The 27,450-nt window shown below is 40.5% G+C and overlaps 1 long non-coding RNA gene across 1 annotated transcript; it reads left to right on the top strand.

Annotated features, from left to right (window-relative positions):
* The first annotated feature begins 196 nt into the window (after positions 1–196).
* On the top strand, positions 197–25,043 carry LOC148216848 (uncharacterized). The gene is made up of 2 exons (XR_015794427.1): positions 197–5,173; positions 20,528–25,043. It is a non-coding gene; the product is annotated as an uncharacterized LOC148216848 (long non-coding RNA).
* The last annotated feature ends 2,407 nt before the right edge of the window (positions 25,044–27,450 follow it).

Consider the following 27,450-nt stretch of genomic DNA (forward strand, 5'->3'; position numbering starts at 1 on the left):
TCTGCCCCAGATTCCATAGAAGCCCCACTCGGAGACCCCGAGCGGGGAAAGGCGAAGCCAGGGAGCGTTCACTGAGCAGCCAGAAGGGGCTTCCCTCCCCCCGCCCCCCACCCCGTCTCTCTCGGATCCTCATTGCGGTTCCAGGTCCTTTTCTCAGGGATCGGCGGGAAGAAACGGGAGGAGATGGCAGGTAACCGGCCGCGGGCTGGGACGTGTGTGGGGAGGGCCCTTTACTGGGTTGCGGTTACTCCAGAGCATCCTTCCTCCCTCCCATCACTCTCCGCCGCAAACCTCCCACCCCCGAATCCCAACTGGGAAGGTTGAAAGGGCTTGGCCTGCAGGATATGGCAGAGAGGAAATCGAGTCTCTGGGGAGGGGGTGGGGGGGAGGTTTCTTGGCTCATTCGCTCTGAAGGGAAGAGGAGAAAAACGCGGGTTCATCTATTCTCCCAGCGAAGATTGGGATCGGAACTTCAGCTTTGGTCAGCCTATTCCTACCCCCACTACACAGAAGAGTAGTGTCAGCCTCTGGCCCCGGGACCTCCCCACCCCACACACAAAGAATCTGAGGCCTGGAGAGGAGACAGTAGATCAGATTGGATCAGTCAGTGCCCTCTCACTAAAGAATCAAGCTGCACAGTGTTTTAGATTTAGCATTGGGTGCATTTTACGGAAACTGTCAGCCAATTAAGTCAGAATCCTTGGGTGCAGATCACCAGTCCAGTCCTCTATTTCCTAAGCTCAGACTTCAGCAAAGCTTACTCCAAGATTACGCAAAGGGTTACGGCTTCTGTGCCGCCCACAGTGTTTTCCTTCAATTCCTGGTACCATGGTAGTAGAAGAGCCTGACTGCAAATTTTCACTATGGGTTTATTCAGAGACCTCTATGTTGTAACCTGCCTCAGTGAAAACTTGTGTTTCAAGTACTTAGTAACTGCAGGCCGGAAGGGTAGAAAGCCAGAATTCTGAAATGGGAGGGCTCTGATTGCAGATATTTACTTGAAAGTAAATTCCTCTGATGGAAACAGAATTATTTGGGGTTACGTAGAGATTCTTAAGTGAATTAGGGTCAATTAATTAAGATTTGGAGACTTAGAAGGACTTGGGATGCAGTTTTTCCTTTCATCTGGTGCTGTAAAGTTTGAGATTTATAGCCCTAACATATTGGGAAGTTACAACGTTCAGGAAGCAAGATCTAGATTGAAGTGTGTTGGATGACCCTCCTTCCGTCTTTCCTTTCTTCCAACAAAATTTTGTCTCAAAAAAAAAAAAAGTTCATGTCTAGCTTGTTTTGTAATTCGGTGAGATCTATTCATAGCAGCAAAATTAGGCTACTTATCTGAATGGGTGTAGCTTCACGATACGACCTGACTCGTTTTCCAAGGAATCTGTTTAGAATCTGTCTATGGATATTGCACACCAATTCTATATATTTCTGTTTAGAATAATTTGTATTATGAGATCTTGCAATCCAGTTCTTCTAAAGTCAATAAAAGTGCTGTGATTCGTTTCAAGTAAAAGATTATTTTTATTTTTATCTTTGAACCATAATCATAAAAAGCATTTTTCTCCCACCTCAAAAATAGCTTCAAACAGCTGTGTTCAGGAATGCCGTGTGATCCTATGCATTTTTACTCATAAGTAAATCTATTGTGATCAATGAAGCTTATTCGCAACTAAGGGGAATCCAGTACTTTCTTCACTACTTAGAATAATAGGATCAAAGATGTATGGACGTGCAATATGGATTTGTGCTGCACCACCTCCCCCCTCTGTCTTGTTTGTTCTTTCGGTGAAGCAATTACAATAGTTACCATATAAAAGATAAATCCTTAGATTTCCATTTTCAAACGTTTTTGCCTTTCCTCTTTGGCCTTCCATCACACCCACCACCTTTCTTGGATTTCTGTGTTCATCCTGGAAATCCAGGCTGTTCCAGAGGTTCCAGTTCTGTTCCTGGCTATCTTGATTGTTGTTTGTTTTTACATTTTAAAATGTTTTTATTATTTTAATGTTGTAAGCCACCCAGAGTAATTTGATTGAGATGGGCGGCTATATAAATCTAGGAAATAAATAAATAAAAATAAAGAAAAGATTCTTTTTACAGTTTACAATAGACACCCTACAGCCGCCTTCCAAAACCAACCTGGTGCCCTCCAGTTGCTTTGTGCTACAGGCCCTATCATCACATATCATGTCAGCACCATCTTCAGCATGTTGGCAGGGGGTAATGGGCATTCTCACCCAAAGCATCTGGAGAGCATCACCTTATGGAAGGGCTGACCTAGGCATGTGACTTGACTTGGTTATCCTGCCTGCCCAGAATGGTATCTCTGCCCGGTCAGTTCTCCAACTTTCAGACCTGGAAACTGGGCCTGAAACCAAACAGGTCTCCTTCCAAGGAGAAATTATCTGAGCTGACTAGATCCAGATGGAGAGATATACCATCCACTGCAATGATGAGGATGAGGTTGATTAACACAACAGCTGGAACAATCCAGTGAAACGGTTTGCATGGTGCTACAACTTAATAAATAAAATTTGCTCAAGATTTTGGAGGAATTCTTTCAAAGATCTCACTTTCCTTTAAGATATACCATCTTTGCTTTTTCTTGCTTCACTCATTTAGAATGAGAGAGTGAAAAATGCATCATCATCATCACCATCACCATCTGCACGCTGAATAGCATGTTTGCATTCTAACCCATAATCAAGCCTGTCCATTTTGGTGATATTAGGGCTTATATCCAGGCAATCAGTAAGAAAGTGGTCACTGGTCTACCTAGAGGGTGTTCTGGCTTGGTGACCAGGTGGTAACCAAAGTTGCAAACATGTAGTCAAACACACCACCTTAGAGAGCTCAGTGAGATTTATTTCAGAATGAAGTACACAGGAGTGCTGGAATCCTTACTGAAGGAAAGCCATATTCTTTGCATGTCTGCTGTGATTCAGGAAGTCCCAATGAGTTGTATGGGACCTGATGGCTGCAGCCTGTTTCAAACCAGATTCTGCGACTGAAAGCCACAAGCAGAGGAGGTTAGAAGCAAGCCTTGTGCACTTGTGCTCGGAGAAGGCCAATTGCACAGATTTCAAGGGTTGCAAGCTATTCCCAGCAGCCTGCTTAGCAGCAGCAGACAGAGGGTTGAGGGGCAGCCCATGAGGCTTGCTCTTCCTTCTGTGAATTTTTTTTAGATTTAAAAAAAAAATTAGATGTTTTATCCCGCCTTTATTTTATTTTTTTTATAAATAACTCAAGGCGGTGAACATACATAATACTCCTTCCCCCTCCTATTTTCCCAACAACAACCCTGTGACGTGAGTTGGGCTGAGAGAGAGCGACTGGCCCAAAGTCACCCAGCCATTCTTTCACGCCTAAGGCAGGACTAGAACTCTCAGGCTTTGGGATTCTATCCTGGAGCCTTAACCACTAGATCCAAACCAGCTCTCAAACTGAGTAGTTTTACCAGTCCTCATAACACGCCCTGAATTCTTCGTGGATTTTCAGGCTGCGAAAAAAACGTGTAGAGCACAAGGTGCCTTGCTCCTAAGTTAAGAATAGCCCTTTCCTATGCTAGGACTCGGTCCTTGCTGACTCTTGAGAGCTTAATAAGCAACAGCAAGGACACACACGCGAGCACAGATCCAGAACCACGCTTAAATCCCTGGCGGCTGGGGATGGGGTGGGCTCTGGCTTTTCCGGGCCTCTGATAAATGCTATTTCAGAGTACTCACTGCCTTTGGGTTTTTCCTCCCCCCCCCCTTTTAAAAAAAAATGCTTGCTTTTAATTGTGACCCTGGGCTGGTTCACCAAGTCTCCTGTTGGGAGCAGTTAGCTGTGGCTGCATTAGCCGGGCAGGACCTCCCAAGTGGCTCCGGCCCGCGTGTCAGCGAGCAGGGGGGACTCTGCACAGCGTAAAGTCTCGCTCTCGTCAAGTCGCTCGAACCAGGAGTCGGCGGGCTCCGCGGCGGCGGGGGGGGAGGGGGCAGGACCGTAAACAATGTGGAGTCCCCCTCACTCCCCCCAGTCCCCAATGCCGCGATTTCCCCTCTCAGTTCGCCTTCTCCGACTCACATTTTCTCGTCTGGGCAATCTCCCTTCCAGAAAAATTTACCAGTGTAGGTGGTTTCTCTGCCCCGTCGCAAAAGATTTGCTGAGGGTTGCCTGTTTGAACAAAGCGCTGGTAACTCACGTGAACATTTCTTTTTCTTTTGGTCTCCCCTCCACCTTTTAGTTTTCTTTGCCCATTTCCTCTTTGAGAGTGCGTTTTGCCAGAACGCTCGTCTTCAAAGAAGCCCCTTCCTTCCGTCTTTCCCCTTCAGACAATGCACTTTCTTTCAAATTCCCTTCCTTTTTGAGATAGAGAACATTGCGAGCCGAGAGGGCCGGCTAGCTCAGCAGATGAAGAAATACAAAACCAATCTCCTCGATAAGTTCCTCCCGGCGGTATTCACAGGGAACTTGCTCCCCAATACGTGGCCCTGGGATTGCAGCCCAAGACCCCACCGAGCAAAGTTGTTTCCTTCAGAAAGAAACGTGCCCAAGAATGACGCTGTCAGACCGCCAACAGCGCAGACACTCGCTTGAAATGAGCTGGAGTACTTCGGAGTAATCGGGCTCCGGGGCAGGGGAGACCGCGCCGTCGGCCTCGCCGCCTCTTGGCCCTCCCAGCCAGAGGGCCTGTATGCCAGGCGACCAAGGCTGCCTGCCGACAGACTGAACATACGAAGGGCGTCGGGCGACCAGTCCGCAGCCAGTTCTTTCCCTCGGAAAGAAAAAACAAATGGCTACAGTACTAAGAGGATTCCAAAGCCTGATCCCGAAGCCTGGAGAGGCGCCTTGAAATCCCCCCGACTTCTGCCTCTGCTGATATTTAGTCCAAGCTCTAGCGGCGGCTTAAAGGGAATCTGGCTGATTCACCGCGGGCCTGGGATGTTCTTTCCGCGCTGTTAAAGCATCTCTCTTCCTGAAGCAAAGGTTCCGCGTCGTGCCTTCCGACTTCCTTGCAAGAAAAGCGAGTCTCCCCGTCCTCTTCAGCTGCCTGGGGAGGATCACGGTTTCTCACTAGAAGGAACCTCGCCGGCCGCCTTACGGGAGAGCGGGGCGTTTTTGCCAAGGAGCCTCGGCAGATTATTTTAAAGAAGTCCGGCTCTGGAGCCGAGGCGGAAAAAGTGGGGTAAGTCTCGCTGCTTTTGTAGAGCATAAGAATTTCTCGACAGCATCCCGGGGCAAAGGCGGTCATCATTGTGTCCTTTGCCAACTTTCATTCTCAGCCAACAGAGTCTTTGAAATGGTTTGACACACTGGCTGGGGATTATGGGAGTTGGAAGTCCCACACATTTCAGAGATTCCCCCCCTCCCCCGGTTGAGGAGACAGCTGCACACAGTTGACTTTTGCATAGATCTACGGACTCTCTACTAATTTGTAGCCTTTTGTCCTCCCTGGTTTTTCTCTGCACACGTGTGTACAGGTATGCATGTCTGCATGCAACATTTGGGTAGATGCGGAAGTGGATTTTGGTTCAGCAAAGGCCATACCACAATACGCTACCGCAAGCCATGGCGTTTTTTAAAATTATTTCAGCGAGACCGTCCTTGATTTATGAGTGTGCCGTGCGTGACATATTTCATTAACAATCCGATTCAGCAATTTATGCGCAGCAATCAATCCTATACATGCTGACTCAGTAACAGTGTAGTGAGGTTTAATTCCAAATGGGGGCAAGTGTGTGATTGCAACTTTAATTAGTGTATTTCAGTAAATAGTTGCTGCGTGGTGTTATCCAAATGTGGCCACAGTCTTTGTAAAAAGTCTTTATTTCTGAGTAAAGTCCTGCTGATTTAAAGTTATTGTCCAAGCAAAGTATTTTGCAGTGCTATTAAACTTCCAGTCAGCTCTTGATCAAGTTCTCCTTTTCTCGAATTGTTGGCTCCTTGTTTTATTATGTAAATTCATCTGTTTATTTAGAGATCATTTAAAAGCATGAGACTTACCCATCAAAGTTGATTGGTTGAGACAAAGATGGCCCAGTTGGAAGATTACTTTTATGTCCTATGAAAGAAAATTATTGAGGTAAAACTCTTACCTTTTCCTCAAACTTCCAAATTATCCCCTCCTGCTGAAATAGTCTGATATTAACTTTAAGTGGATTTCAGTAAGATATTTAAAATAAGGAAGCCAACCCCTTAAAAGACTTATTTGGTTAGGATTGGTGGGTCCTTGGAAAGCTATAAAACAACAACATCCTTTGCCTGCCACTCCTTTGATTTGAAACCTAATTTTGATATGTAATACGGGGCAAAGTAGAAACCTTAAACAAACTGAATTGGAAGGAGATCCCAGAAACACCTCAGAGTCAATGAATCAAAGACAGGGCGAAATGTTTAAGCTATAACACTCTGAAATATCACAAACTTAGAAGTTCAGTGGATGGGAACACCGAGAGATCTGAATCACTGTCCAAACCTTCAGGGGTTCATTGGTCAAAAACTAACTAGTTCAGTGTAACCAAAGGGAAGGGTTTACATTGGTTCCATTTCATTGCTTCTGAACTAAATTAATTTGGAAGGAAATCCTTATGAATTTATAAATGTCAGTGTTTAAAGAAACTTATTGTGGGACATATTCTTTGAAAAATCAATAGGACTATTATGTTAATTGCAAATACTGCAGAATTCATCCAAATGATTCCAAGTTGGGATTTGGGGGATTAAGATGACAATGTTATTTTCTAACCATGTGAGGAGTATTCAGCAATTATTCACATTTTTTGGGAAATATTTAATTTAAAATCGTTGAAGATTCAGATTTATTGTCACGGTTGCTGTAACTCGGCAGAGTCATAGACCAAAAAGGACACCGTTCTGTAGCTGTGAGGCAGGGAGGGATGAATAGTTTTTTTTTTCTTTTTTAAATAAGGTATCCCACTTCAGGCCATAAATCATTTAACCAGCATCTTTACAATTTAGAGTTAGATGTTCAAAGTGAAGTCAGCCTCTCTTTAGCCGCCTGGTTTGGTTTGGTTTTGAAATTTCTGGCTGAGCTTCTAAGCTGGAATCCAAGCTGCACCACTTCAGCCTCTCGGTGGCTTGTAAATCAGGACCAGGCAAAGAAAGAACCATCTGCACAAGGGGGGGAGGGGGGAGGGAGAAAGACAGGGCAGGTAGTACTTCTGGTTTCTCCCCATTTACACCTGAAAGAAGGTTCTCCTCAACCACAATTTCAAAAAGAACACCTCTCATTATTTCTATGATGTGACTGTATAAGTTGCTTATTTCAATCATTTTGGACACCCATAAGATACTGTCCTTCAAGAAGCAGAGATGGGCAATCCTCAGACATATATACACACATTCACATGCTTACTTCTTCTATCATGGGAATTAGGAATAACAGTAACCTGTGAGATATAAGGAACTTGAAGAAACTCTGAGGTATGATATGAATCTGGGTCTGGTGGGAAAAGAGACCAAAGACACCAGAGCAGTTAGATGACTTCCTGCCCATTTTGCCTTGTTTTTGTTAGTCTTCTGCCTCAGATCTGTACTTACTTGGATCATTGACATGGATGGATGTTTAAGAGTAGAAGGAATTTACTTTCCATAAAATCTCCTGCAAATTGGATCCAAGTAGGTCAGTGACTTACATCCCCCTTTAAAATCACTGTTGTCATCATTTGCCCTGAAGGCTTTGCAATCCTTATTCAATTATTTTCCCAGTTTGATTTAAACATACTTCAGTTTGTTTGGGTTTTGAATACTCCTATGTATACATCTTTGCTTTTATTTTATCCCTTTCTCCCTTAAGTTATGTACACTTCCATTTTTTTTCCTATGCAAAATAGCTTATATCAATGTTGGATAATCTATTCTCAAAGAACAATGCTATCACCAGCTCTTCCTTTTTTCTCCCAGGCAGAGTCATAGTGTGTGATGGTTGAGCAAGAGAATCCATCTCTGAAGATTTCCCTATATCCCAAATCCTAAACACCTTTAATGGAAGTTAGGGCCCCTTTTGTTTAAAGCGACTCGCTTCCAATAACAGCAAGTAGAATTGGAGCCTCATGGATGCTGGGCAGGGAGATCTGCAGCCATCCAGCTGTGGATATACTGCTGCTCCTGGCAGCCCTAAACAGTATGCTCAGTGGTGAGGGATACCAACAGTTAAGATTCAGCACTTTTTAGTGCTTTTACATTTGGGTCTGCCTAGATAATAGAGAAAGATCTGGGAATGCTATTTATCTTACCTGATTGGTTATTGAAATCTCTGTCTCACCTAACATCAACATTTCAGTATCAGTCTTACTGCATAAGGCAGAAAATCCAAATCTACCCTTCCCTGAACATATTAGTAACTATATCTATATATCTATATATTTATATCTATATATCTATATCTATAATTTATATTTTATTTTTAAATTATTATTATTATTTTTATTTTTATTATTTTATTTTATTTAATTATAATTATTATTTTAATTTTTATTTTAAATAAAAGCATGTGTTTTCTTATCTTTGGCAGGGCCAGAAAGCCTGACAGCTTAATTTTCAAAATAACTCTTTTTTCTCTTCAATAAACAGGAGGGCACATCAGATCCATGACACATACATTTCTGTGGCCTGATTTGAGACCAGGGTATTGATGCCTCCACTGTGTCTGCTCTGGACTGGAGCTTCACAGTGGGATCAGAAGGAATTGCCTCTGGCAAACCCCACCAAAGATTCTGAGCTTCAACCTTGCCCCAACCTCTGCCTCCCCCCCCCCCCACTCCCTTTATCTCTCCCCCACTGAGACTAAGATTATATTGCTTAGCAGACTTTTCTGGAATGGTTTTTAGGTGTGGTCAATGGGAGCATTATTGTATCTGACTGTCTCACTCATTTAATATTCAGCAATCTTCTCAATTTGATCTCCTCAGCTGTATTGGCTACAATGCCCCTCATCTCTTAGCAATCCAGCATCATATGAGGGTGAGGGGAAATCAATAACTTTCTTAAGTCAACTGAAAGTCTACAGAACAGCTGCAAGAGTTTGAATTTCCAAAGAATTTGCCCCCAGTCAGTGATCTGTTACACAGTATTTAGACCAACTCTTTTTGATCCTTCCTTTACCAAAACTGAGGTAAAATTATTGAGCTCAGCTGGCCTAATAGGCAGTACATTTTCCCTGGCTCATAGAAATATTTTTACCTAATGCCAGTTATAGAGGCAAACTATCATAAGTGGTGAATAAATTACTTTGTATATGCCCTAGAGTGCTATTTTTGCTACTTCTATACCTTCTGGGGTGTTTGGTCTACCAGTCAAAACAGATTACGAATCAAAGCCCTAATTCAAATAAAGTGTGTGAGGAAATGAGTTTAAGAATACAGAGCTGCAGAATATACATTCCATGTGAATCATTCTCCAAACTCTTGAATGGCTTTTTGACCAAAAGGTGAGAATTCAAATTCAGTGGAAATTTGTGGAATAAACACCTCTAATTTAAGGTTGACTAAGAAGAGTTCCCTGTGAAGTTCACCCTCCAGCTAACAGGCCCTCAGCATTCAAAACCATTCACAAGAGCAAATACATTCAGTTAAATGCCAAGTTGTTTCACGCCTGAAGTAACCTCAATGAACCAATTAGAGATTTTGCTGGCCTTAAGAAATGGATCATTTGAGTCTGTCAAATGAGGAAATAACAATTCAGCCAAAAATAGATGTAGGAAGATATGGCACATTAATTCTGGTGATTTTAGGATTGGAGTACCAGGTGTCTCTTGAAATTCATTGTGCTGGAACCAGAAAGAAGCAAAACAGCCTTGGGTTTCCTGCTGATATTCCCCTTACAGCTCACAAATGATTGGTCTTTTGAAACCCAACATTTAAATCTATCATTCTAGATTATTTGGAAACATGTAGTCATTGGAGATCTGAGCCCTTCTTACATCCCTAGATAGATATTTGTTCAATCCATACAGTATTTAGATTCGTTCTCCCAAATTGGAAATCTGATACCTGATCCTTTAAAACAGAGTTGAAAGAGAGAAACTTACTGTGACATAAATTCAATATACACAAGCTGTGTGTGCTCTGGGCTACACTCTTATCCAAAATCTGGAGTGTAATATTAAGAGGAAGTAAAAAATAAATACATGCATAGGCATAGAATGAAGGATATGAATTCCTTATAAACAGTACCTGTGAAAAAAGATTTTGGAATTGTAGGTTCATTATATGCTAAATAAGAGCCAACAGAGTCACCTGATTCTAAAATGGTATTTGTGACTTTAGATTGCATAAATCAAATATAATTTCAAAATTAAATGAAGTCATTTTTCTGCTTTATTCTGCTTTGGTCAGACCTCACCTGGAGTGCTGTGTCATGTTCTGGGCACAGCACTTTTAGAACCATTTGGAAAAGAAATTTGAACAGGTGCAGAAAAGTTAACAATGGCTGGAAATGCTGAGAAATGGGATGCATTTAACTGAGACAAAATATACCAAGAGGGCATGTCTGTACTTTTCAAGTACCTCAGAAGCCACAGAGGAGAAGATCAAGTCGTCTTCCCTATAGTTTCACTGCAGGACCTGAAATAATGGTTTTAAGTTACAGGAAGGCAAATTTTAGTTAACTGTTAGGAAAAACATCTTAACAGTAACAGCACTTGCACAGTGGAATCAGTTACCTAGGTGCTGAGCTCCTCTTCATGTGATATATTCAAGCATCCAGCCATTTCTCATTAATATTTTTAATCCAAATTAAATACTGTAGGATATACTTTCCAATAAATAGAATTACATGTCTAATAATGCATCAGGCTTCTCTTCTCTGTCATCTGTGGTCTCCTTCACATCTCTGTAACTCCAGAAGTTTAATATTTCATTTATGAACAATTTGTTCTTGTTCCCCCCATCCTCAATGCCTCATTCAATATCAATATCACAGAAGAATACACAAACCTCTCTCCCATTAAGGTCTATCAAATAAGCCCAAGTAAAAAGGTCTTGCCGCATTTGGGAAAGACGAGTCACCTTAGATTGCTAGGACGCAACCCTACCAGCACTTCAAAGCAGACAGCAGGAAAAAAAATCTCTGATAGTTGTATTGCAGGTTTCTGACTCCATATCATTTAATTCAGCTTTATACCACTGAAATGTTGAAGAAGTGTATAGGCTGATGTGAGTGGGTTTGTATTGAAAGAACTGTGAATTTCAGTAGGTGGACTGAGAAGAAATTCCTGGGTTTAATATTTAATCTTTCTAAGCATTCTGCTGGGGCTTCTGGCATCACACTGATAGATCTCAAGATTCTGGATGAGACAAAAGTAGATGCTTAGAGGCAGATGTCTGCTGATCTTGTTTTAGAGCCTCATTGATTTCCACTTGAGAAGAAAATGCAACACATACAGTACTTAAATGTTGCTGGTAAATTCAACTGACATTCTTTAGATTTCCTTGGAAAACTTGGCCTGTGCAAAAATAAGCAGGCAGGAAGAGCCACCATGGATCAGATTAAAGGTCCATCTAGTCCAGGAGTTTTGTTTCCAAAGGACCTCCCCAAAAATCCACTGATGCTTCTGTTCCCCAGCAGCTGATCTGGCAAGGCACATTGTCTTTGATGCTAGAGATACATAGATATACTATCAGCTTTATAGCCACTGATGGTCATCCTCCATGAATTTGTCCTATCTTTGTGGAAAGCTGCTCAAGCTGGTGATCCTCCCTAAATCTTCTGGGGGCATTTCCATGCATTTAAGAAAGCTTGCTGATGTCTTGTTGGAATCATGCTATTTAAACTGAAGAAAAACTTTCAGCTGTGACCACTTGAGAAGAACCAATGCTAATCTTATAAAAGAAAAGATGCTTAGCTTCTTTCTGTATTTGTTTTAAATATTAATTAATTTACCCATCCACCCACCAATTTGAGAGTACCCTTATTCCAGGCTTTAAAGGCAGCAATTTATCTGGTTGAATTCATTGTTTGTTTTACAACATGAAGACCTAATGATGTATTTCAGTCTTCAAGGAGTAACTTTTTTCCCCACTGCCTGTAGCCATTTACAGTTCTTCTTTTCATTTTCCTCCCACAGAGTTTGTTTTCTTTTTTTCCAGTTAAAACCTCAATATTTCTGAATATATGACATTGATCCTTGCAGATACTGAGCAATCTTAGTCCAGAGATTTTGGAAGTCCTACCAGATCGATGCCTAGAAGAAAGGAAGAAAAGTAAACATCTATCTCTAATAATAAATAAAATATTGAGAGACAATTCATATGTACATGTTTAAAAACTAAGAATGCTGGTATTTGTTTGAAATAAACAAATGGGAAAAAGCTATCAAATAATGTTACAGATATCATAATATCAAAGATTATAATTCTACAAGCATAGAGATCACTCAATCAAAGTTTATTGATTAGCCCTTAGGCCATATCAAAATTCAAAATTTCAAACACAAAGCATATAGATTTTAAAAAGCAACAGTAATACAATTATAAAATAATATTTTGAAATATTAGAATAATACAAGTTATGTTTCCTACCACCACTGTGATCTTTTAGTAAAAAATCAAGCCTGAGACTTGATTAAACATTCTGCCCAAAGCAATTTGTTTTTATGAGTGATAAATTTTTAGAACTAAGTATTTGATAAGGAAACTGGGGACAATTGCTAAAGACTGCCCTTCCCTCAGTGGAGCAGTCTGAGCCCTGGAGGATATTATTGATGATACAATCACAGAGACTTAGGATGGTGTGGAATACAGAATGATCTACCGCTTGATCCGCAGCCAGGTGAAACTAAAATATCAGATTCCAGACCAACAGCTTTGGGTTTCCAAAACAGTGAATCTGTTGTCCACGGGGCATTTATGGGAAATGAATGGGATTCCTTGAGGAATAAAAGATTCCAGATGAGCCTAGGAAGCTGTTTCCTTGCTATCCATGTCCATGTGTTAAACATAACAAAAACACATTGACCTCACCCAGCAAAATAAAATTCAAAAAGGGAACTGTCTTTATTTAACTATTGTGGGCCAAGTTAAGGAAAGGGATTGGTGGATTCCCCTGACTTCATTTCCTGTCTCATCTGCTGACAAGAAAAAAAACAAACCAATTTTTTTTAAAATGTTCAGTGTGATGGGGTCTTATGAGTGTAGGCTCAGAACAATGGCTTGAATCACCTGTCAAGTTGCCGAAAGGGTCACAGTCATGAATGGGAACAAAGAAGGGAGTACCCTAATGTTCCTGCTCTGTATAACCCCTTCTTCACACCTGCCAACTATCAGTTAAACTATTTCTAAATATGAAACTACTCCTGTTGTGAAGGAGGGATAGATATGTGTCCCTAAGTAGCCCAGCTGACAGTGTGGAAGAGGGGCGTGGGGTAAAGCAGGAGGTAACACCAATGAGTGAGCTCCATTCCCAATTAGTGCTGCAAGAGTATAGCAATGCTGGCAGGAGTGACCAAGGAGTCCAGCTCTGACCTCGTGGCTGAGAGCTCTTGGAAGTAGCTGATGAGAGGGCCATGGAGAACATGCAACAGTAATTGGCCTGTGCCTAATAAAGCAGCCATTAGCATGTCACCTAGTCCTGCCAGGTCAGAATGGAGTAAACAGAATGGTGCAGCATGGCCCCAACCAATATAATAAAACAGCAAAATGGATGGCCGTGAGCTTTATAGGCAGAAGCAGCAGGAAATCTTAATGCAGTCAGCAGGGAAAGAGCTGACAAGGCACTGGCCTAGCATTCCCACAAAGCCTGTGAAGCACTTCGGAAGGTACCCAGTCAGCCATTGTCAGGCCTCCTAACCCAAAATGTCCTTGGAGGGCAGATCCCAGCAAGAGAAGGAGAGGGGCCATTCCCTCAAAAGCTTAAAGTTGCCAATAGGAGCTGGGCAGGTTCTCCACCTTTGCCAAATCAGCAACCACATTATTGGTGAAGCATGCCAGATGATATCTACCATAATAATTCTCCATGATATGGCAGGAGGGGAGGGAAACAAAATACTTTGAATCTGGAACAGCTGGGGTCAATTTTAAGTTTCCTCAGATATGGGTTGGGAATGAGGCAAAGGCAACCTCAGGAGGACTTGACAGGAAAAAAAGTGATTCAGGAGGATATGTTTCTGGAAACTATCAGGGGAAAGGGAACAAGAGTCTAATACCAGTACAAAGATGATTTAAGGCTGTAGCAGTCATGGGCTGGGAAGGAGATGGGCAGCGTCAGGGGGACACATGAAAAAACATGTTTGTATCATACCTAGGTCCAGGTGGAGAGAACCCTTAAGGCTTCCTAATGTGGAGGTTTATATGGGGTTCTATGGCCATTTCCTCAAGAGTGATACGTATTGTCATCTAGAGCTCCCAGTCACTGGAGGAGCTATATAAAGCCTATATTCTTTACCATTATATTTACTCGCCATGATAGTCCACAATCCTGAAAACAACTGATGAGGAAATTGCCTAAAAGGAAAAGAGTGTGCCTTCCAGCCACTAGGTACTATTTCCCAATTGGGGTTTATAGCATTCCTCTAAAATAAATCCCAGCACCACGGGAGGTGAAAATGACCACCTTTTTCTAGTCTTCCTTCCCCATCTTCCTTTCTAGAACTCTTTGGGTTGCAGTTAGCCCTAGTTCACTGCACTAACTAGTGGGCTGATTCAGATGTTTCCAGCAGGAAAATGGTCACAAAGAGATGCAGATCCAAATTGCTATCTCACAACTGTGGACAAGGCTTCTCTTTGCCTTCTGCCCACAAGTCCAGTCCTCCCCAGCCTCTTCTTTTATTGCAAGGCACATTTGAGGAAGAGTCTTGTGGGGGAAGAAAGTTTCCTCTCTGTCTGGCGACTCAGAAGAGGTTCAAAAAGGCTGATCTCCCAATAACTCAATTTGGTCTCCCATTGAATCCATGTTATAGTAAGCTGCTTATTGGGAAAGAATACATAGATCGGGCATTTTCTTTGGGACATGCTTGATTCACCATTGTCTAAGGTGTTTGAAAACTGAAATGAACAAGGATAAAGCTCTAACAATCTACTGTGAGAACAGGAAGTACTTATGTAGGAGACAATGCTATTTCTCACTGATAGTCTGAAAGAGTGCCCATAATTTGATCCCTCAGTTCCCACTTCATTCTGTAGCACCTATAGTCTAGGCCACCACTATCCATCCTTCTCCACCATGCGCAGTGCAAGCCATTTCCTTATTGCTGCCAAGAAAAGTACATGGATGTCACCAGGGGTCAAGGTTGATTAAGGGAGGGAGCAAGCAATCTTCCTCCATGCCATAATCTGATCCAGAGGGAAATGAAATGCAGCATTCGTGTTGGATTTGCTTGTTTTGTACATCTATAGCAGTTTTAGGAGAAAGAAAAAAAAAAGCAGGGAAAGCAATGACTAATATAAAATTTTCTTCCCATTGTGCCAAAATTAGGCCATAATTCTGAGATTGCTTTTATCAGCTTAGTCTAAAGAACTGGCTAGGAATGTCTTGGCTGTGTTCCTTTTGTCGGCAATTCTCTCTCCAGCAGATCTCAAGGTTTTCCAATCTGTATTGCAGATGAACTGGATTACAAGCCCTCAAACTGCCTAGCACCAGGAGAGGAGTTATGGGATTTCCAGTCCAACACATCTGGAAGTTGCCAGGAAAGGCATCTTTAGTCTATTCATGTAACCCTCCCTCCCCACCAGCAATGCCTGCTGTTTATGTCTTAATCCAGTCTGCACTGATGCAGGGTTTATTTTATGTGCATCTGTCCCCTTCTTGGCTCGCGAGCCTCATTTTCTAGAATTTCAGCTCCCATTGCTGAAGGAGGAAGGAAAGAAAGTAGAAAAGACAATCAACCGACTTAGGCTGCATTTAAAAAGTAATTTTCAAGGCAGTTATTTGCTGGGAAAGCAGCCAATATTTCATTTCATTTCAATTTTATTACATTTCTATCAGTCTCACTGCTGTACCTTTCAGTCGCACCTGGAAGCATTCCTCAGGGCCAGAATGCAGTGTTAGTCGGGTTAATAATGCGAGGAACTTCCCACATACCCCTTGTTTTCTTTCTGCGAAATAAAAGGACTTTTGCTTAGCTTGGCCCAGACTGCCAAATGCACAACCCCAGTTCTCCAGAGAGCAATCAGAACAGGAAAATGGATTGCCACCAGCACTTCAAAATAGTCAGGCAGCAAAGATGGGAGATGGAGGGGAGCTCACCAAAGGTGTTAACAGCAAAGCTGCTGTTTGCCACTGGCCTGGCGTCGGTCTTAGGCTTAGACTCAATAACTGGCAATGCTTAAGAAGGACATTTCTCAAAATGAAAAAGGGAGAAAAAGATTTTAAACGACTTTACTAGAATGTCAAGTGAGTAAGGAAAGCTTAAATCAATCTTTTCCCGATCTGGCACTTTCTAGATGTGTTGACTGGGAATTCTGGGAATTGGAACCCAATTTGTCTGTGGCTGTCTAACCGGAATGAAGACTCACTGAGTTCAAGCAACTTTTTTCTTAACATGTGTGAGAGGTCACAGCCTTATTGATTTACTGGTACACTGTCATTCTCAATATAGCATCATGTGGTAGAAAGGCATTCTTTGCATAATCCTAACCCATCTTTGGAATCTCTTGGCACCTTAATGTGCTGTAATGATGTATTTACTTATTAGGGAGTAAACCCTGTTGAAATTATGGAATTTTCTTCTAAATGGTCCTGGATATTACATTCTGGCTGCAAAAGATGCAATCAGTGAAGCTGGCTGTAGAAAAGGAAGCATATGCAGATCAGTCTCTCAAGCCATCCTCAGCAAACTGGCGCCTTCCAGATGTGTTGGACTAATTCCCAAAATTCCCAGCCAACATTAACAAAGTATAAAGGTCATTTTGGCTGAAAATTCTGCTGGTTGAATAGTCCAAGATTGGGGAACGTCGTGTTAGTCTATAAAGTGCTACATTCCCCTCTCCACCACGACTACCGCATGTTTGTTATTTCTCTTTTCCTCTCCCTTTTAAGGTAGAAGATTATCCACAAATGGCCTGCACTTTTGCATGTTTCAGCCCAACAAAATAAGCTTTAGGAGTGATGCAGTGGCCATACTTGTCCACCCAGCAATCTAAAAGAAAAGGCAGAAATAAGTTTTATTAGGCATAAGTCTAGTGACTGGCCCACATCTTGTCTAGCTTCCTAAAATAGGCTACCAGATCTGGGCTGCAAATTTCTGGTCAACCAAGAGATAGAGAAACACCTTAGTAATCATGTGGATTTTTGCTGCTGAGATCTGGTGGTCCTAACTAAGAGCAGAGAAGAAAGAAGAGTATTCCTTACAACCTGCTAGGATGGTAGCCTGTAGGGAAGCAATTCTTTCTCTTAGGGGCTGTTTGATCTGTTGCAGATCCCCTGTATATTCAGATTAAATGGTTGCTTCTTTTAAAGCTTAAGCATGTGTACTTTCTTGGAAGTAGTCCCATTTATGTTGGATTTCCTTCCAAGAAGCATGTTTGGGGAATACGGTCCAAGTCCTCTTTGGAAATGTAGGCACTTCCCTTTGGAACTTGGATCAGGTGATAATGAGAGGTTGAGGAGTGACAGAATGAAGGGTCATTGATTCCTTGGGGAACACACACATAACCTGTTGGCTGGCCCAGGCATCACTCTTCCCCACATTTACGGAGCCTTCTGTTAGCAGCAATGTGCCCTCACTCCCTGATCATCCCAGCCAAATTGGCTTCCTCTTTCCCTCCTTCACTCTGGAATGACATATCACTGGAGCTCTAATGAAGATGAATAAGCTGTTTTCAGAAGCTGTTGACAGATTGTTCTAATAGAGAAGGGGGAGGGACCATATAATTGCCCCAAATACCAAGAGGCAGGGATTTGGTTGGGAGGCAGCATATCTTATTCTGTGGTTCCACTGTGACTCATCCTAGATAGAGCAGAGTGCTTATAAAACGATAGGCGAGGGAAAGACTTGGGCCCAGTCTTGTGTAAATCTAATGAAATGTACATATTTTATTAGAAGACTCTATCTCAACGTAGAGGAGACTGTAAATTTGAAGTAGCAACCTTGTAAATGGGATCAACCACAGCATCACTAGGATACAATCAAGCCAAGCAATTAATTATTCAAAGAATAAGGGACATGGAGTTCCAGATTGAAGTCAGTAAGCTGCCCTTATGTGATAGAATCTGGATAAACAGGGGTGTATGGAAACCAGCAAGTTATCCACAAAACCTAACTTTTCCTAAGTTGAGAATCGCGTTCTTTAAAGTTAGACTCAACATTCTCCCATCTACACTTTTTCAAGGCAAGTATTGTAAAATCCCCATAGCTGACCGTATCCGCCCATGTGGTGATGAGAAAGTTGAAACCATCTCACACATATTACTATGTTGTAAATTTTATGGGACATTGGGTCAACCTATATTTTGCACTTAATCGACACATTTCCTGGGAGATGAGATAATTTTTATGTGAACCATTTTCTTCAGGATCTAAAACCTTACAGCACATGTGCAGTAGCTAAATTCTGTGTTGCCGCAATGAAAGAAAGACAAAATTGGTTAAAGACGTAATTGCATTTGTTTTAAACATTACTTTTGGTTTGATATATCTTAATAAAATTGAAATACATATTTTTATTTTTATTTATTTATTAATGTTTTAGATTACTTTTGGTCTGATATGTCTTAATAACATGTTAGGGGATATATATTTTTATTTTATATCTATTAATGTTTTAGATTTATATTATCCAGATAGTAAATGTATCAATATAGTAATAGAAGCGGGAAGGCTATATTATTATGTGATTTATTTCACTAGTTATTACTACATTATTGTATATATTTGCTCCATTTTACTTTGTTTTAAATTTTCCTTTTAAATTTTGCTGGTCATTGACTGAATAAAGATTATGTTGTTGTTGGGTCAACCACAGTTATCCCCAATCTGCTGCGAGGTCCATGTGTTATCATCCCACACATAGTAAGAATAGCACTTTGGGAATGCTGTTGTGCCACTTTAGTCTTATTCATGATAAATAAAGAGAAAAAGAAATATCAAAGTGTCTAAACTTATCTATCACCTTGGTATTTAATTTTCTATATGAGGGGAAATTTTATACAGAGGAGCACTGATGCACAAGAGGAACAGGCCAAGCCCAGATTTTATATCCTACTGAGAATAAGGATAGCAGACTATCAACTTGGAGAGTCTTTTCCTATTTAAAGGTGAGGTTTGGAAAGGAGAGGTAGTAGGGAGCTTCCGTGAAACCAAAAGGCAGCCAATCATACTCTTTCCTTATTTGAAGAAGACAGGAGACACCAGTAAGGGATGGGAACAATTTGCTCAATGCAATATAATTGCACAGCACTGATTAGTTGCCAGAATCTCAGCTTCATTTATACAGACAAGTAGAAACTGCAACAAACTGTGTTGTAGTTTGGTGTGCTTCCTGTTTATTTCTATTTATTTCTATTTATTTAACACATTTATTTAGCCACCCATCTCACACAAAGCAACTGTCAGCAGTGTACAACAATTGAATAAAATAACAAATAGATAAAAACAATCATTATAAAAGATTAAAAAGTGGTTATTAAAATGCAACATTATCAAAAAGTTTAAAAAGTTTAAATTTTAAAATATACAAACCCCATGGAAAGAGCAGGATATCAATCATAGTGCAGCCATCTAAGAATGTCTCCAGTTCCCAAAGACCCCCAGGCCTGATGACATAACCACGTCTTGAGGGAGTTCCTAAATGACAGCAGGGAAGGGGCGAGCCTCACTTCAGGGGGGAGAATGTTCCACAAGGAGGGAGCCACGGCAGAGAAGGCCTGTTGCCTGGGACCCACCAAATGCAAGTCCCTGGCCGATGGAACATGTAACATACCTTCCCTGCCAGATCTAATGGGATGGGATGGGCTGATGTGATCGGGGAGAGGTGGTCCCTCAGATAACCTGGCCCCATGCCATGAAGGGCTTTAAAGGTCAAAACCAGCACTTTGAATTGGACCTGGAAGCAAACAGGTAGCCAATGCAGCTTGTGAAGCAGAGGTGTAATATGTGCTCTTCTGGGAGCCACGATTTCTGCCTGTGCTTTTATTTATTTATTTATTTATTTATTTATTTATTTATTTATTACCCAACTGCCTGTGCATTCATTCATTCATTCATTCATTCATTCATTCATTCATTCATTCAAATTTATTAGCTGCCCAACTCCAGTTTTAGGAGTCTAGCCATTCTGTTCCATCCTCCTGTGGATTGTTCAGATACCATAGGCAGTCTGTATTTCATGGCCAGTGAACATCCTCAACTGGCAGAGTCTTTTTGGACTTTTGGACTTTTAACTATTATTTTATATATTACATGTACTTAGTTGGTGGGATGCAGGCAATAGTATGTCAGCTTGCAAGGGAGTCTTTACATTAGAAATCATGCATTGCGTAAAATAGCATGAAAATGCTTGGAATTAAATAAGGCTTTGGTTGCACTTGTGGAATAATGACAAATGTAGCAAAATTGATTATGTCCATATTATATTCTTACCATTAGCCAGGAATACTGCATGTGGTATGGATGATGGGATACTTGAATGGATACATTCAGCCCTGTGCACAAACCTTTTTGGAGGACTTCCGATGAGATGGCGACGCAGAAGCCTGCATGCATGTGAGAACCACCTGATAAATTTTAATTCTATTTTATAAACATTGGGAAGGAGCTTAAATGAAGTATACAGCATTAATATCAGTTGTGGCTTCACTGAGACAAGCCAAGTTTTTGTAGAAGCATATGGATGATGATAGTTGCATGTTATGTTCCAGGGAATTGTAATAATGGGAGATCCAGGTAAATGATATAAACAGATGGGTGAGAATGAAATGAGAGAGTACAGAAAAAGTTGTGCCATTCAGAGACCCAGAAATTGATGAGAATGGTGACCATTCTGTTTGTTCCAAATACATGGTTTAAGAATTAAGTCTATTCATCCATACAAATAGCAGAGGAATTTATAAAAAATATAAAAGCTTGATTTATTTGTTTGCTTATGATAAATGATTGACAGAATTAGTGAAAGTTACATGGGAGATGAGCTGTTCTGAATGCTACACAACATATATATATATATATATATATATATATATATATATATATATATGTAGTGTCAAGAGTTGATTATGGGAAAAATGGATATGGAACAAAAGGAAAAGAGTAAAAGTAATTAAGGTGAAAATATAATGACTGCCAGTAAAAAAATGTACAAATCCTATATGAAAACATCTTAGAAGACAGTTAATCTAATCCATAATTTGAATAAAAGTCTATATGAGGAAAAAGGATGCAGAAACAGAGTGAAAATAATTAAATTACAGACGGACATGAAAGTGTGTTGAGTGATGCTAAAGGGAAGAAGGAAAAAGAATGCTTGGAAAAATGTGAAGTGAAGAAAGGGCTTGGATGAGGAAAACTGCATATAAAAGAATGATTGCTGAAAAAAGGGATGGTGAGACCAAGATAATGACAATGTTACAACAAGCAAAATGTAGGAATGATTAAAATTAAAAGAAGCAGGGAAAGTGCAGAGTTATTTTGATGACAATAAAAACTGCTTAGGAAGTAAGTGAAATGGGGTATACAAGGAGCCTCTAGCAAAGTGAATGGAATTTTGAATTAAAAGAATGAAATTATTTGGGATGAAACTAAAGTGATAAAAATAAAGTGACAAAAAGGAGTATCTTAGAGATTTGTATGGAAATGATTATGGTAAGTTGATCAGTGGAATTGCAATGAATGCTACAAATGTTAGTATCCCATAAAAATGGATGAAAATGAATGTCATAAATGCTGGAAGAATGTTGAAAATGGATAAGGCTTCAGGTGTAGATTGTGTGGAGAAATGTTTCAATATGAATGTGAGTGGCTGTGTGACTTGTTTAATTTGCGGGTAAAGGCTGCGTCTGGACCTGAATATTGGAAGAATGCCATTATTATTCCCTTATACCAGTGTTGTCCAAACTTGGCCACTTTAAGAAGAGTGGAGTTCAACTTCCAGAATTCCCCAGCCAGCCATGCTGGCTGGGGAATTCTGGGAGTTGAGGTCCACTCATCTTAAAGTGGCCAAGTTTGGACAACACTGCCTTATACCAAGGGAAAGCGAACTAGAATTAATACAAAGTGTACAGAAAAATTAGATTGATAAGTGTGCCTAAGAAATGTTTGACAGAATTCTGACTGAAAGGATATGCCAAGTGTGAATGAATAACATTTGGGAAGTTCATTGTGGCTTTAGGCTGGCATAGGTTGTGCTTCTGCAGGTCACTGAGAAATGTATGACTATGAAGTTTATTGTATATTTTTTTGATTTACAGAAAGTATGTGATAAAGTGAATAGTCTGGAATTAAAAATGTTTGAAACAAATATGGAGTTGAAGATTGATTGCAGAATGTGACAAAAGTGGTTTATTATGGAAGTAAAATGTGCACGATAATAAATAAAACACTTAAATAAAAAGAATGCTTAGCTCCCTTCTCAATTAAACAGGGAATAAGATGGGGTTATATGATGTCTCCTTGGATGTCTAATATATACGTGTGTGTAAATATATATGGAATGCTTATTCTTATAAATGTATATCCTTATCCATATAAGGAACACTTCTATGTGTATCATGTTGTTTAGCTACAGAAGCAACAATTCACACAGCTTGAACATCAGAAATTGGGGAAGTGATATCCTTTGCCCCATGCATCTGTCACATAAACATAGTCCCAAACTCAGAAGGTCATATTCTTTTGAACTATATTCCTGTTGCATGAAAATTGAGACCCAGAAAGTGGTTTCGTCATAGCATACCTAAAGCTAAAAGACTTATTCTTCATAATTGGAAGAATAAATTTATAGCCCCAGCTACTCAGTTACTTACACAGCTGATGTTATTAGCAACATTCAAAGTGCTTATCAATGTAGATTAGCTGTACATGATTATAAATAAATATGGTCATCATTTATTGAAATGCATATGCAAAAATGTTATATATGTACACATGCTCATGAATATAGGCCTTGCATTTTAAAATTTTTCTTTAGTTTTTTCTTTATAACTTTGCATATTTTTCATTTTTCTTTTTGTTTTAATACAGTTAATTAATTAATACAGTTAATAAATTAATACAGTTAATAAAAACAAACTGAAAAACAAAAAATAAAACTTAAAAAGAATAACATCTCCCTTTCCCCCACAGCTGTAGTTTAGTGCTGTGCTTTATCTCTCATCTGATGCTACCATTTGTGCAAATTATGTATCTTTAAAGGGAGGTGATGGATCTTATCTTGGACTGAAATATGATACAGATTTTAGTTTGAATTTATTTCCTACAGTATTTCTTGTCAACCATGCTTATCTGGCATTGTTATCTAGGCTACCAGAGCTGAACAGCAATAATCTGGACAGCCACTAAATGGCTACCAACAGAAAACTCCTTGCTCAAGAGTTTTTAGGGGTTATCTGATTTTTGCAACCCAGACCTGGATTCACACATTCTGCTAAGCCAGTGCTTCCCAAACTTTTTCTTTGATTACCCAAAATCCTAACTTCAGATGGTCGCTGAACGAATGGTCATAATTCGAGGACTATCTGTATTATAAAAACAATATCACTGAATGATCTTTATGTCATTTCAACAAATTACCCCTGGTAATTTCATCAATTTTTGTCTTAATAAGAATACTTTGGGAGATTTTCTAATATATTTTAGTACACGTGGCAATCTTTAAGTCAATTTAAATGTCCCTGTTGTGATTGGTAATGGGTTCATGTGTCATTACCCAAAGGAAAAGCACTTTTACCCAATTTTGGGTAATTTACCCAGGTTTGGGAAGCACTGTGCTAAGCTAAATGCAAATTGCTTTATTTTGGATTAACATGCTCTGTGGAGTCAGCCGTTGTGTTTTGCAAATCTTACTTCACAAGTGAGAATATATTATGAATCTAATCAAAGGTAGCTTATTCAGTTAACTATGTTATATTGGAATTTAGCTCCAAACTAGAAAGCCCTTGTGCTCTCCAATGACTGAGATAAGACCTTTTGCCTATCTGGCACGCAGAGGCAGCTGCCTTCTACAGATGTAACCAGATCTTTTTCAACAACAAAACACGGAGACATAAAATTCAGCAACAATGAAGCTTTATTGATTCCTAGCAAATCAGCAAGGGTCACACTCCCTCCACCTGCGTACTCCCCACTGCCAAGCCTTAACCTGGGTTACTGGAGAAGACTACCCAGCAAGATGGAGGGGTCCAGACAAGACAATCTTCCAACAAGCCAGGGCTTTTCAGCAAGTTTTATAACTTAGCATGTCTGGGGTTACAGACGCCCATGCTTGTTTACACATTCCTCAGTGTGGATGCAAAGTCCAGCATGTTTCGAGTTGTAACAGCAACCTCACTATTCTCAGGTGGAAAGTTTTCTAATAGTAGTTTGTCTAGTTCCACGTTCCTTACTGTATTAGTTTCCCCCCTTATTGGTTATGCGTGATTACTATGCTACTAGCCCCACTATAAAGTACTTTTAGCCTGTTTGATCGCAAACTGTAGTTAAACAAAATTATGGTTTACCACAGTGTTTAAATACAATCTCTGTTGCTAAGGTAATAAAAAGTGGGATACATGGATTTCTGCTATTCTGTTAGGCACAAATAGAAAAAGAAGCAATTGAGAGATTTGAATATGATGCTGAATCTTTGCCAGCACTGCACGTTCTACAAAAAACAGACTCTAAGTGGCTTATTCTGTTCCACCCTGATTCAGGCTTTTGGCTTTAACCAACAGATGTTTACTTGGTGGGCGTTTCAGTTTGAAATGCAGGGATATTTTGCAGAAAATTCATATGCAGGGATGTTTTGCAGAAAACATATATCGCTAGTTGGCTGTTTCCAGTCTATATTTCCCCATTCTCTCTCTGTTCTTCATCTGGCCACTTCAGGCATGAGATCACGGTTCTTCAGCACTCAGCACTCCAACTAAGATTTTATTTCCTTTGGTTCCTTAAAAAAATAAAAGGAAAATAATTCTAAAAAACTGCCTGGGGATTCTTGAGTCTGAAATCAATAAATTATGCAATTATAAACTGTGAGTAACTGCTTTCAGTTACTCACACCCTGGTCACCTCCTGAATGGACTACTGTAATGTGATCTACGTCGGCTGCCCTTGAAGAGTATCTGGAAGCTTCTGCTGGTGCAAAATGCAATGGTGTGGACAGTTCTGCACACCCCTGGAAGGAAAAATGTTACACCTTTGCTCTGTGAGCTGCATTGGTTACCAGTTTGCTTCCGGGTCCAATTCAAGGTGCTGGTTTTAATGTTTAAAGCCCTGCATGGCATGGGGCCAGGTTATCTGAGGTACTGCCTCTCCCTGATTACATCTGCCCATCTTATCAGGTCTGGCAGGAAAGGCATGTTGCGAGTCCTGTCTGTTAAGGAGTCCATCTGATGGGACCTAGGAGACGAGCCTTTTCTGCTGTGGCACCCCCTCTTTGAATCATCCCCCACCCCGAGGTGAGGTTGGCCCCAACCCTTGTGGCCTTCTGGAAATCCCTTAAAACATGTTTCTCTCAACAGGCCTGGGGATCCCCTGGTAACAAGGACGGTTGCATCATGTGTAATATCCTGATGTATTCCCCTCTCATGATCTTGTTTTTATTTATGTTTCATTGCTTTAATCTGGTTTTGTAAAACATTTTATTGTTGATTTTGTAGTATGCTGCCCAGAGTTGCTTTGTGAGAGATGGTTGGCCATATAAATTTAATAAATGAATAAAAATAAATGCAAACTGTGTCACATTATTTCTAAGGACCAGGTTCCTATGCTATATACCATTCTGGCCTTGTTCAAGAAATACCCAGCTATAAACATGATACTTGCATTTAAAGTAGTACAAAGATAATTCTTTTCAAGCAAGAAGGTATTTCATACTAGTAGCCTTTCAGGTAGCAATCCTATGTCCCCAAAGACCTCCCAGAAGGTTTGAGAAGAATTAAGGCAGCTGTTCAGAAAGTGGAGGGGGAAGATTAGTTATTTCCCATAAAGTTAAAAAAAAACAAAAACCCAAAGTCTTCCATTCATATGACAGAAATTGGGCCAGAGACATTATAAATCAGTTTCCTGAAAATTTTAATTTTCCAATCCTTGAATCTCAAATATATCTAATGCTGAAAAGAAACACTGAATAGAAAATTAAGAATTTGAAGGGCACACTCTTCTCCATATATTTGAGAGCCAGTTTGGTCTAGTGGTTAAGGCTCCAGGCTAGAAACCAGGAGTGTGTGAATTCTAGTCCTGTCTTAGGCATGAAAGCCGGCTGGTTGACTTTGGGCCAGTCATGCTTTCTCAGTCTCTGACATTAGGCTCAGGTGCAACGGATCAACATTTGGTTGATCCAGGAAAAAAAAAATGTGGACCCTACACATGTTGGGGGGGGGAACTGTTCTCCATAAATGTATATCCATGGCCCAATGTGTACTTCTAAATGTTATTTTATTTACACATACGCATAATCTGCCTTTTTTCATGGAATTTATAGTGCCAAATTTTCAGCAGGTACTGCTTAGGTCCTTATCTGCTTGCCGTCAGCAAATTATCCCAATCCCCACAGGCCCCATAATTTTTCTAGCAAAGGAACACAGATGGTTACACACATGAAACCTGTTGTTACTTCCCCCTCCTCCCCAACATGCATATTCTTTTTGAGAATTGGTATAGCAAAGCTATGGAGAACATTTTCATCCTCCCCCTAGGGTGTTAGAATCATTTTTGCATTGCTCCAAGTGTGTCCCCACCACAGCTGCCAGGTACTTCCCCGCATTGTCTCCAAATAATAGAGTGCAAAAACCAACAGCTAGCCAATAACCCTATTCCTCTCCTAAGCCCTACCTCACCAAATCTATGTTCATGGCGAAGGTAAGGAAAAAGGCAGCCAATGTACAGGAAGCATGAGTCTGCCCCCTTGCTCAACCAAAAACATCCATCTAAAGGTGGTAAGACCACAGCATGTTCAACAGGGAGGGCAAAAATAAGACGGTGGGATAAGGCATAAATTCCAAGCCATGGTAGGCTATTCTCCACGTAGCTCCATGTGTGTGCTACAGGACTGTTTTCACAACAGTTTCTTTTGTAGCACAGCCAAGCCAAACATGAATTGGTAGAACTGAAGAAGAACATGGTGTTGTGAAAAGAAAAGGATGCCATGTTGATCCCCAATCAGTGCAAATGTTGTACATAGAAGGCTGTGGATTACAAATAAAAACATCTTTACTGACTAGATGAATTCCCAGGGCAAGACCTGAAGGCACTATCAAAGCTAAGTTATTCTGGGTTGATCATTGCTTGTGAGGAGGTACATTCATTGCCTTCATCCCCAAACTCTAAACATCGTGCCTTCCCATGCACGTTCCCACTGTTGTCTTCCTTGACGTGTT

Source organism: Python bivittatus, unplaced genomic scaffold (genome assembly GCF_059951505.1).
Source record: "Python bivittatus isolate LINGU-HERP-01145 unplaced genomic scaffold, Pbiv_v1 ctg000070_np1212, whole genome shotgun sequence".
Taxonomy (NCBI): domain Eukaryota; kingdom Metazoa; phylum Chordata; class Lepidosauria; order Squamata; family Pythonidae; genus Python; species Python bivittatus.